Raw genomic sequence first — 13,228 nt, 5'->3', positions numbered from 1 at the left:
CTTTGAATATTGTATTTTACAGAATGGAATTAAAATATATCAAATATTTTTGTTTTGACGATGACATGCTGATTATTTACAATATGCAATTACAATACATATTAACTCAGCTTGAACGCATAAATTCTAAAATTAAATCCACGTTAGAAGAAGAAAATAACGACATTAATTTCCTGGATTTAACTTTGTATGGGCTTGACAACAAAGTTCAGTCCAAAATTTGTGGAAAGCCTACTATTACTACTTGCTACATATATTAAAAAAAAAAAAAAAAAAAAAAAAAAAAAAGCATCCATGGATGATTAAGGCGGACATGGATAAATATATTTATTAGAGCATATAAATTAACCTCTTTTCCGGCGGTTTTGAACTTATTATTAAATTAGGAATGATTAATGGCTACAATAGGCCTTCAATATAGGCAGAAGTAGACAAAACCTTTAAGCGGCAAATAGAAAGGATCTTGTTCCTTCCTAAATACTTATGTGTGTGTGACAAAAGTGAATATCAATACTAAATTAAAAGAACACTTAAAGGAGTCCCGAGAAGACTCTCTGGGTTATCCACGCACTTGCAGAAAACTAAACATACAATACAGGATTTCGAGATTTTACAACTGACTAAAACACTTACTGTAATAAATGTTTTGAAGCATATTTCATTAAGACGAAAAATCCAAAATCAAACACTAAAAAAAGAAATTTGGATAGAGAAGGGGATATAGCTTAGTTCACCAATCTCTGCCACGATTCTAATTCTTTTTTGCCTTCAACCGCGGCAGAGATTCGTGAGCTAAGCTATAGCATTATCTTAATTACATCAACAAACATTAAACGGCTGAAGTTTGTTTCACATATTTTTGTTATTTAGAATTTGTAGTAAATATAAATCAGTAATCTATCATATTATAAATTTCTCGATTACACCAAAATTTATGTACATGAATGCAGGATATAGCACCATTATTCTGTTTGAATCCCATGATGCATTCTGTAGGAAACTGAAGATTACGTCAAAAAGTGGATAACAGTATTCGCAATTACCTGTTACGTACACTTACACTAAGATTAATTCAAAAAAAAAAAAAAGCGATGGGAACACATACACAAGGTATACTTCCAAAAAAACATGTTACCTTTTTAAAAACTGAAGATTTCCATTGAAGTTGAAACTTTAACCACGGAAGATCCTATTGCTCAATATATTTTAAACTTCTACGATCCTTGTCCTGTTGCTCAATATGTTTTAAACCTCTACGATCCTTGAAAATGAATAATCGATATTTAGTATCCGAAATATTGGATAGTATTTTCTTAGGAATAGAAAAAAGTTTAGTACTTATTTTATCTCGATGTTGCATTCCTTTCAGACATTTTAATATGGAAGAAATCGCACGGCAACAGATCTTAAGAATACGGAGGATGTGGAAGAGCAGAGGTAAGATATTTGGCCAGATATCCTTGTATAATGATACAAGGTACTGCATTATCATGTAACCGGAATCTTTGACCACAAGCCCAATCAAATCGACGGCGCAGAATTATTTGGTGCAAGAGTTCACTACCTCAATGTAAAAGTTCTGTCCATGACGCAGACTTTCACGGTAACGCAATAACACGAACTAATTCAGTAACACGAAATTCATCAGTCGTTTAACAGTTTCAGTGGTATGTACTGTTGAAGGCCAGCCTAACTGAGAATTATCATCTACTGAAACTCTGCTCTTCGAAGCGTTTTATTCCATGGATTCAAACACACAGCCTCTCGATCATGACTGTCACCATAGGCTGTTGTACCATGTTGTTTCTGTAGATATTTTCCTTAGGTTAATACTAAACTTAATGTTAACTCTCTGCGTTCATTATGTCACTTGTGTAGTTTTAATTATATGTGACAAGATGACGAATGCAACGCGACAATAGTGTTTTGCTAGACACATCGTCATTTAAAAGTGGGGTTATATGGAACCACAGCGAAGACAGTAAATCAAAAATCATATCAAGTGACTAAATAATCCCAATTCATGTATTTCTATATCACAGTTGGAGAATAAAAATAATTCAGCCCTGGCTTTTACTTACAAGCATTATATTTTAGTTATATATGCACTTAAAAGTGATAGGTTTATAGCTACTGGAATCACAGAAAAATGTGATTACTAGCCTGGCGGAGTCATGAACCCTCGTCTTCCACTTTCTGAGTGGATGCTAATTAAGCTAACACTGATATGACGAATCCCCGCTTGTCTAACCATCAGATTTTTTTAAAAGTTATTTATTTCGAATTAGCAGTTATCTCCTGACAGTGTTCGATTCCCCCTCGCCCCTTAAAATGCTTTCGGGTACAGGTCCAGTTCAATGTCCAGAAACGGAGAGATTTAATTTAAAGAAATTAGAAGAGAGACAGGCAAGAGAGGAATACCAGATTGAAGTTTCGAATAGATTCTCGGTTTTAAAAGATTCGGAGTGCACTAGTGTTGAGGATACCTGGATTGAAATTAGAGATAGTATTACAAGTTCAGCAATAGAAAAATTGGGACTCGCGGAAATATGTAGGAACAAATCATGGTTCGACCAGGAATGCATTAAACTAATAGAGAAGAGAAAACAAGCAAAATTGCGCTGGCTACAAAATCCGAATGAAATAACTACACTTCGCAGATATCAGGCGGGAAACTTCCAAAACATTTAGAACAAAAAAACACGATTTTTTGAAAGCTAAAATTCAGGAACTTGAAGATAATAGTAAAAATAAAAAACATCCGGTATATGTATTTTTGAAAGCTAAAATAAAGGAACTCGAAGATAATAGTGAAAATAAAAATATTCGGGACATGTATAAGGGGATCAGCGAATTTAAGAAAGGCTATCAACCTCGTGCTATATATATTAAACAAAGCTGACGGAACAGTTCTCACTGATACGGATAGCATCTTAAATAGATGGAAAGATTTCTTTGACGATTTGCTGAAAACGCAGCCAAAAACTAATGTGCGTGGAGAAAAGGAGATACACACCGCAGAACTGTATATTCCAGAACCCAACCGAATGAAAGTAGAAACCGCTATGAAGAAATTAAAGAAAATGAAATGAAATCTTTGAGTTTTACGTTCCATGGTTATGCCGGTTAGGCTAAAGGAGACGGTGATGATGAGAGATGAGTGAAATGGTGGAATGAAGAAAGTGGGAGGAAACGGGAGAACCCCGAGGAAACCCACGAGCACGGTGTTTGTCCACCACAAAGTTCACTTGGCGGGGGCTGGGATCGAACCCGGGACCCCAAGCACCAGAGGTGAACGCTCTACCACTGAGCCACCGCGCCCCCCAAGAAATTAAAGAAACACAAATCTCCGGGAGTAGATAAAATTCCGGCTGGGTTAATTTTAGCTGGAGGCGAAAAATTGTGGAAGAAGATACTCAAACTCATTCTCCGTATCCGGAACAAGGAAGAATTGCCACAAGAGTGGAAAGAATCAATCATTGTTCCAATCCACAAGAAAGGCGACAAAACTGACTAATAACCTTTGAGGCTCTTCTGTCAACATCCTATAAAATCCTTTCAAATATTCTATTAGCAAGATTGACCCAATAGGCAGATGAAATTATTGGAGATTATCAGTGCGGATTTAGATGAAATCGATCAACTATCGACCAAATATTTACCATTCGACAAATACTCGGAAAAAAAAAAGGGAATACAATATCCCGGTACATCAACTATTTATTGATTTTAGAAAGGCGTACGACTCGGTTAGGAGAGAAACATTATACAACGTTCTTACAGAACTTGTAATACCGAGAAAACTAATTAGAATAATTAAGATATGTTTAAATGAATCCCAAAGTAAAGTCCAGGTAGGAAAATTTTTGTCCACGAGCTTTCCCGTCGAAAATAGCCTGAAACAAGGAGATGCGTTGTCGCCATTATTATTTAACCTTGTCCTGGAATACGCTATAAGGAAAATCAATGATAGCAGCCTACAGTTGAACGGTATTCACCAAGTTATGGCATATGCTGATGATGTAATTTTAATAGGGGATGATAGGAAAACAATAGAAAGATATGCAGAGATCTTATTAAACGCTTGCAGGGACATGGGTTTAGAAGTAAATGCTGAGAAAACTAAATACATGGAAGTGCGTCGGGACCGTAATGCGACAAATTATGGATGCGTTAAAATATTAAATAATACTTTTGATAAAGTGGATACTTTCAAATATCTAGGATCAATATTAACACACGAAATTCATATTCACGAAGAAATTAAATGTCGACTAAAAGCTGGGAATTCGTGTTACTATTCGGTTCAATATCTCTTGTCGTCACGAATTCTGTTGAAGAATTTGAAGGTTAAAATATATAAAACGATAATCATGCCTGTTGTTCTGTATGGTTGCGAATCATGGTCGCTTACTCTGAGGAAAGAACATATACGGACAGGAACGAAACTCTGAGGGAAGAATGGCGAAAATATTTGAGAACTAGATTCTGAGACGAATATTCGGACCCAAGAGAAACGGAAATGTGGGATGGCGGAAACTTCATAACAAGGAACTACATAATTTATACGGTTTACCCAACATTGTTAGGGTCGTCAAGTCTAGGAGGCTTAGGTGGGCAGGTCATGTAGCTAGAAGGAAAAAAGTAGAAACGCTTTCAAAGTCTTGACTGGAAGACCAATCGCAAAACGACCATTAGGAAGACCTAGGCGCAGATGGGAGGACAATATTAAGATGGATCTCGCAGAGATAGGAATACAAAGTAGAAACTGGATTCAATTGGCTAAGGATAGAAGTCAGTGGAGAGCTTTTGTGAACGCGGCATTGAACCTCCGGGTTCCATAGGCCATAGAATTAGTTAGTCGCCCTCGATCCGAATATTCGCTTCACTATTTTATTCTCAAATCTAGTCTGCGTTTTCTAGTATATATATTTGTAATACAATCCTTACAGTTCCAGTTGTGCTTTTCTCTTTTTTTATTTATTTATTTATTTACTGTGTACAACAGGCATATATGAAATTATCCATATTTAAGGGGGAAATTATATTTAGTACATGGATAATGAACAAATGTAAAACGATTCCAGTATTTATGTATGTAAGTACCAGATGATGAAACATAAAAATCTTTACCTGAAATTTAAATATGAACATTAAGTAAATAACGCATACAGTGGAAACTGAAGTACATGTGTAGAAATTTCACAGTGTCCTTGGAACACTAATATTAATACGAAATAATTCTTCCTAAAATAAGGTAAAAATACAACATAAGCAAATTACAATATAGTTTTTGTTTTACTTCTTAGGGAAATTGAGCTAGAAATGTCCGGTGCCAAAGATTGTTTTTCTTCGCTCGTTTCTTAAGACAAATAGTTTAGCCACCACTTCATTTTTTATCGCATCCAAAATAACTTGGTTAGTATGACATATGGTGAGGTCTTTTCTGATTCATCGAAGTACGGAGATAAGTTTTTAGCTTTCTTACACGAAAGCACTGAAACTTCCTTCCGCTTCACAACTGGGGATGGGTAAGACAAGCAATTATGTTTCTTTTGACTGAAGAGCCTTGAATAAAACCACTGCTTCACTCACACAAGAAATTATTCTGTCTTTGTGAAACATTTTCAGTTCAAGTTCGAGTGGCTTCCTGTCAGCTTTCGAATATTTTTTGAGTTCCTAGACATCTTTGCCGGTGAGTAAGGATTTTTCAGTGTCAAATTTTTTTGAGATCTGTTTGGTGAAACCCAGACCCTGAACAGCTACATTTAACATTTGAAAGTACTTCTGTCTGTAGTATTCTTCCGCGTTTGTATGAAAGTAAAATGTGCTTATTCCTATGAAACACTCAGGATGATTTTATTTATGTTTTTCCTTGTCACACTAAGTGTACGGAGATTAAGCTGAAGAATCTTTTCCTCAGCTTCCTTCAATAATGAAGAAAACTGTACTTCATTTTTAAGATCTACAATGCCAAAACATATTAAATTTACAGATTTCATTAGTCCTGTTTGCTTCTTTTTCTATAAAACCCCATTCACTATCACGTCCAGTGCCATTAGAAGGCCTAGGTAAGGTTAATCATTTTTGAAAACGTGAAGTACTAGTAAACCACTTGCTTCGTCAAGTTTAGGAAGCATTTTCAGAATAATCTGGTATTTGTCGAGAATCTCCTGAATTTGAACCTGGGTTGGCAAAAACCATGGTTTTTATTGAAAAAAAAAAGTTTTTTTTTTGTTTAAACCAGTTTATTATTATTATTATTATTATTTTGTTTAAATAATTTACTCTATGTATTTATATTAGATATGAACAGCAATGAGTTTGTTTCGCCTTGGTGTTATTATGCAGCAACAAGGTTATGCTGGAAGGGGTCACATAAGCTTAAAGCGGAATCCAAACCGCTTCTCGACTTATATCCAAGAGAAATTGTCCATTTGGACACGGACATTACACAAATGCGATTGCCGACTCACTCACGAAGGACTCCTGATAAAAATACGTTGTACTGATCTTTACATGAGCCTACTTGTTAATATAATTGTCAAGAGTCATTTCAGAAGGACAAAAAGATAAACAGTTACACAAGTAAAAACATTATACCAGATTTATATATAAATCGCGAAACTCCCGCCTTAGCCATTGGAAAAATCCTGTTATTACTTTAAATGTATTTGTATGTAAAATTTTAAGGTCAATGTATCATAATCACTACGATAAAACTGAGGTATTAAATTACAAATTTGGCATGTAGATATCATTCAATAAAATTAAAGTCAAATCCAAGTTGATGTTGGAAGCTACGTAGGCAATTCATAAATTTTGCCAATTTCTATCAATATATTTAAACAACCTTGCTTCTTTATAAAACAACAGGCATTGATTCAATAGAAATATATAATTTGTTTTCATTTCGTATGTTTAGGCTTAACATCCTTATGAAATACCAAGGTTTACACTTGAAACATGGGTTGTGGTTCGATCGAAAATTGAACACGGGATCCCTTGATTAAAAGGTGAAAAGTAGATAAACGTAATGCGGGTGGTTTGATATGTGGAAACGTCATCATGAAGTTCACACGATTTAAAGCATTTTTCTTTTTTTTTTTGTTTGTTTGTTTGTTTAAACCAGTTGGTTTTAAAAAAAAACAGCTGGTTTAAACCAGCCAACCCTGATTTGAACCCTTCTGCAATACTAACGAGTAGGCCATAAGAATCGTATTTTTGTGGTGGCCGACAGGATTTCCATATTCTCTTATTTGTACGTCGCGAAATTTTTGTTTGGCTTTTGTTGACTAAACATAACGCCGAGTTGATGAGCCCACTGTATGGAATTTTTTACTGTTTGGCAAGCATCCAATATGTCTTTAATAATTAAATTTTCGCAATGAGCTCCGCAATGTACGAAAGATGCTAAAGGTTACTTCTCAAATATAATTCCTTGTACGCCTTTTCTTTGTTTTTCTTATTCTTTTTTTCGACTCACAGGAAGTTCAAATTGTAAAAGAGCGTCCAAACTCAATGTGGTTATTACTTCACCAGCTGTGGAGGTGCCTGATACAGAGGTCTAGAAACATCTCATTAGCCTCAAGCGTTTCTATCAACCCAATGCACACAAATACTTTGCTCGCATCCATTGACATCTCTTGTGCCATCACAGACCATGGAGAAAACAAACGAAGTACTGGACTAGAGTTCAATGCAAGTTACCTGTAACTCTACATAAAAAATCTAGGATCTCATTTTGTATTTGTAGATTATACTTTTTACCACGCTCTGTAGTAGCCATTGTCTACATTAGGAGATGTCTTGGCTTCATATTTTTAGAAGCTGTATTAGGATTCCGTCTTCATTTTTATTTATATAGTCTCAGCAGGGAAAGGGGGTGGGGATGGAATTGGAAAGGTTTTGTATCTGTGTAAACTATCGTAGGGTGATAGGTGAGCTACCAATCAGATTCCAGAAAGTCTTTAGTTGTCTCGTAGTATTTCACCTGTTGTTGATTCTCATGTAGGGCTACGTCATAATGTTTGATGAAGCCAAATGTTTAGTTGGCAAAACTGTCACAAGTTATTAGTTTCATAATAAAATTGGTTTGGAGCTCCTTTGTAGCTAAGCGGTTAGCGTACGCGCCTTTGGCGTGGGAGACCCGGGTTCGATTTTTGGCGGGAGCTCATATGGTTCGGATTCCACGTTAATCAGTAGATCCACGTCTCATATAGCCTCGCTGCTGAACGGGACGTTAAACTCAAAATCAAGTCAAATCAAATCAAAATTGGTTTGGTTTGCTCAGCTTGTGCCAACTTAGTAAGGTAGAAATTGGATATCCATTAATGCTGCTCGGCTTTATTAAGTAGTCAATCAGTAGTCTGCTATGTAGAAGTCAGTAGTCTGCTTTAGGTGCAGAAGAATGAGCTGGTTTATGATATATATAGCCTACCGTATACCTGCAGCGACCTTATAGTGGACACTGGTAACAAAATTGTTGTATCTCCTAATTTCTAGATCTAGGTAAGTTTACCCTCCTTTTTATATTTTACGGTAATTTTTAACTTACTATGGATTCCATTTAATTTGCTGCAATAAAAAATTTAAGTGCAAAATTTCTTTACGCAGAAAAAAACGTCACCGACAATATCTATACTACCGTACCATTTTTTCCGAATCTTACTATCAAGTTGGCTAGAAACGAATATAAAGGACTACCCATGGCTAAATCTTCCACTTGATGAAAAAACGTTTTGTTCGAAAGAAAAAAAAAAATGTTATTCGATAAAGAGCATCCTAGAAGCCTGAGTACTTCGTTTATTTCTGAGAAGTTATTGGGGTTGGGTGGGTCAGTAGTATCAAGGATGTTATAGAATAGAGGATCTGCCCATACTTATCTTCATCCTATGAACTCAATGAAGCCAAAAAACAACCGAGCATTGTCTGAGCTGACACGTCTGATTGGCTACTTTCGTTTCCGCCATGATGGTTGGCTCCAAACATTGCGATCTTCGTGGCGTGGAGCGGTCAGAGTGGATATGGCGAAACTGTGACGTATGGCTTCACGATCCTCTATTTTATAACATCCTTGAGTAGTATAACGTGCGGTGATCGATCCCAGCTCGCGGTACGTGCACTTTGTGGTGGACAAACACAGTGCACGTGGATTTTCTCAGAGTTCTCCCGTTTTATCACACTTTCCTCATTTCATTCATTCTCATCATCACATCTTCTTGAGCCTCACAGCATAACCGTGAGACATCAAAACTGGAAGATTTCATTTCATTTTTTTCTCAGAGGGGTGAAGTTTTTCATGTACAAAGTGGATGTTACAGATTCACAAACCAATTGTAATGGGATAAATAGATACATATTTACTATGTCTACTGAAGCTATTTTAATGTAATTAGCGCTAACTAAATTACAAATTTGATGTTTAACTTCGTAACTGTTTTTGACATAACTCACGAAAGTGATATTTAACACTTTGAAGAAATTCAACAGCCATTTAGCAACCTTATACACAGGATGAGTTGTCCTGAAATGATGGTCTTAAAGATACATCGGTCTTATATATTTTAAGGACGCCATAAATTATGGGTAAATAGGGATCTGTGAAGATGTTACAGTTCTATATACAGTACGTATTTTTATTTTTATTATTTTCCCTTCTATTTTTAACCTCCGTGATCAAGGCTCCAGGAAAGAGCAGAAAGTTAGATAGTGCAAGGGGCTTTCAAGAATTTGATACCTCTAAGTAGAATGATTGTGTTAATATTATGTCTGTAAAGAATTCAATATATTCTGATGACACGATCAGGAATTCTAGTTATCATTCTACGTACAGGTTTATGCAATTCCTGAATACCACTTGCACTTCCAAGCTTCCGACTCTCTCTTGGAGTCCTAATCACGCAGAATGAAAAAAAAAAAAGAAAGAGAGATAAACAAAAAATAAAAACATCAAGAAAGTAAAAGGAACGGACCAGACAATGGTCTCTCTTGAGGTATTTGTAATTTCTTATAGACCTTCCATTGCGATGCTGGATGCAGAATGCAGAATGATTTTGTACTTGCAAACGTGGTCATTTTATATGGACTATTGTCCTTGTTTGCCTTAATTATTTTTCCTTTTTACTTTGCGAAAAGCCAATATAAAAATTTACAAAATCTTAGGAAAGTTCTAATTACATTTTCTGAAAAATATTGTAGTTATCTAATGATGTAAAAATAAGTATTTTTGAACTTTAATTTGCCTTGAGGTTTGCTTTCGTCCTTTCCATGATTTTATCCGAATTGTTAATTACTACTGACAAGCATTGTTATTTGACTATAGGTGATTCTTGACTATTTTGCTTCTGCTTCCAACGATTTCTTGATTACAAATACTGTCCTTGTGATTTTTAAAAATAATGTTATGCACGTATCCAACAGTTAAGATATTACAAGAAAATTTTGTTCCATTTTCACTACCAAATTGTCATTATAATTTTTATAAATAAAAATGATGATTTTTTAAAATTCTTAGTTCATGGTTTCATTACATTAGAGAAACTACATAAATCAATGGTCATTTGAAGGTCATCTATTTATTGATTGAAGTTATTACACGAGAAAAGTGATCCTACATTTATACCTCAGAATTTCATCTATTATGAGTTACTGAAAGGTGGCCTCTGACAGATAGCTGCGCATGTTATAAACAAAACGAGAGGGAGGGTTGTTCGCCAAACACAGCAGTATTCTAGAGATGTTCACCCTTGCGAGGGTGGCCCTCTCGAGGGCATCCTCTCCCTCAAGTTAACTCGCCCACAGTGACGCGAGGGCGAGGACAAGCTTTGATGGCGAGGGTGAGGGTGCGCGAGGGCGAGGACAAGCTTCGACGGCGAGGGCGAGGACAAGTTTCGACAGCGAGGGTGAGGGCCAACTGCTACTGCGAGGGCGAGGGTGAGTGAGGTCGAAGTAAAATGAACTTCTATGCAGTATTCTTTCCCGCTGTTGGTAGGCAACGAAGGTCATTGACCTCGCTGTTGCCGGTAGTTGAGACAACATGTTAAACATCCTAAGTTTGTTGCCAAAACTGCTGTCTCTGCTGCGGAGCCTCTGGCAGCAGCGCCTCCAATACTCCACCCAACTCTACTCCAATACTCCACTCAATGCTCTACCCAACTGTCAGAAGCCACCTTTCCTTGCGCACATTGTATTTACCGAATAATTTCGATGATCCTGATAGCCGTCAGTTCTGACAGTGTCACTGGAAATTTTTTACTACCATATTTACTATGTAACTAAATGTACTGTCCTATAAAATTAAAGTTAAAGACTCCAGAGTATTAAAAAAAAAAAAAAATGATTACATCACTATTTTTTTTTTAAACTGTCACCTGGGTTTTTAATATCAGACCACTAACAAGCTTAAAATAACGTGATGATCCTTCAGTAACGGTTTTTGAAAGTTCACAATAAACATTTTCGAAACTGTTGCTCAGCTACTTAACTTTTTTTTTTTTTTTCACTATAAATTTCTCCTTTATAACAGTGAAACACTAATGATTCTCGAAACAAGTCGGTTATATATTAACAATGAAAGCATTTTTCCGGAATACTCTGGGGTCTCAGTTACTTACATAATGAATGTGGAAGTGAAAGATTTCCACAGACACAGTCAGAACTGAATGATCGAACTTCCAGAAACGATCGAGACTATTCAGTAAATGGGTTAAACCCTGAGGTACAAAGATAGGTTCATTTCCCTTACCCAACCCTTTTTTAAGTACCCTGGCACTTCTGTTTTGACGATTATTTTCCTGGTATTATTTCAGGAACCAATTTTGTTGCTAGCTGCCAGATCCTAAATGAAGAATGTTGACTTTCGAAGATTTTATGTTATTCATCTTAGCCCTTTTCCCAACAAAACACTAATATTAAAGTTACTGTTTTAACTACTGATATTCACCTACCACAGTTCTTGTATAAATGGTAAAATTGACACTAATAAAGTGTGCAGAAGAAACCTTTGTACACATTTAGTAATAGGTGTGTTAAAGGATGTCTCAAGTCATCTTCTTGTGACACACACGCAAATTATTTTCTGCATAACTTCAATATACAAAACACCTCCACTGCGCAGAATACCTTCGCCAGTTGAATGAAATGCTTCTGTATAGCTCCAAGGTTATTGTGTGATTTTTTTTTTTTTTTTAATCGATCATTTCCCTGACGTATGTTTTGTTAGAATGGTGTTCTTAACAGAACAATTTGAACACAGTTCTTTCAACTGTTTCCTTATTACATACGTTTGAATGAAATGAAATGAAAATGTCTTTATTGAAGCGGGCGAGGTTCAGCCATGGCTGCTCTACCACCTAACCCTTGTCAAAAGAATACAGAATTAAACATTACACATCAAAAGGAACAGAAAAAAACTTTAAAAAATACAAGTAAAAGAATAAATCAGAAAATAAACAAGTGACATATGCAATAAAAAATTATCGATATTGTTGGATTTAGTCAAGTTGTTACATAAAACTGTACATGTCGTAAGTGCCAGAGGCCATTCACTGGGATTTCATCAAATGTGATTATAATGAATTTCGAAATGAATTAAATTACTCTATTTCCGTGAGAGCTTTTGGTATCGCATTCCATACTCTCGGACCTGCTCTAGAAAATGATCCTTGCACTATCTTCAGTTTAAGTCTTTGTACATTGAATTTCTCACTGTTACGCGTAACGTGAGAGTGAATTTGTGACCGCTTTGTAAATTTACAATATAAATATTGAGGGGATTGAGTTTTAAGGATTTTATATATCAGACAACTATAACGCAGGTATTTTCTTCTCGACATTGTTAAAATATCGTTTCTATTTAGCACTGGTAGGATATGTTCCCGTGTAACGTGGGTTCCTGTCACCACGGCATGGCGCGTCCTCAGGTTGCGGATCGAGGAGAAGGCCTCTAGATATAGAGGTTAGCTGCGAATATACTGAATAAGCAGTCGCGGACAGCCGACTAGGAGTGGTCCTCCGGCTTGGGGATTTGGGTAGGGCTAACAACCTCATCCTGTAAAATAAAAAAAATAAAAAAAAAAAAAAGTATTGATATGTTTACTGTGTCGCAAAGTGATTTTCGTTTATAAGATTTTTCAAGCCCCGATAATATGTAATATAAACTGATGTGAAGATTACCATGTGACAGGTAGAAGGGATCGTAACCAGCTCTGATCAAAATTATCCATTA

General features: G+C 35.9%; 1 long non-coding RNA gene across 1 annotated transcript in view; it reads right to left on the bottom strand.

Moving 5' to 3' along the window:
* Nucleotides 1-13,228, bottom strand: part of LOC145683897 (uncharacterized) — a 29,351-nt gene that overhangs the window by 8,470 nt on the left and 7,653 nt on the right. The window lies entirely within an intron of this gene.

This window comes from Thermobia domestica, chromosome 1 (genome assembly GCF_964235325.1).
Source record: "Thermobia domestica chromosome 1, izTheDome1.hap1.1, whole genome shotgun sequence".
Classification (NCBI taxonomy): Eukaryota; Metazoa; Arthropoda; class Insecta; order Zygentoma; family Lepismatidae; genus Thermobia; species Thermobia domestica.
Note: the sequence above shows the minus strand (reverse complement) of the source record. Positions and strands in the feature narration are given on the sequence as shown.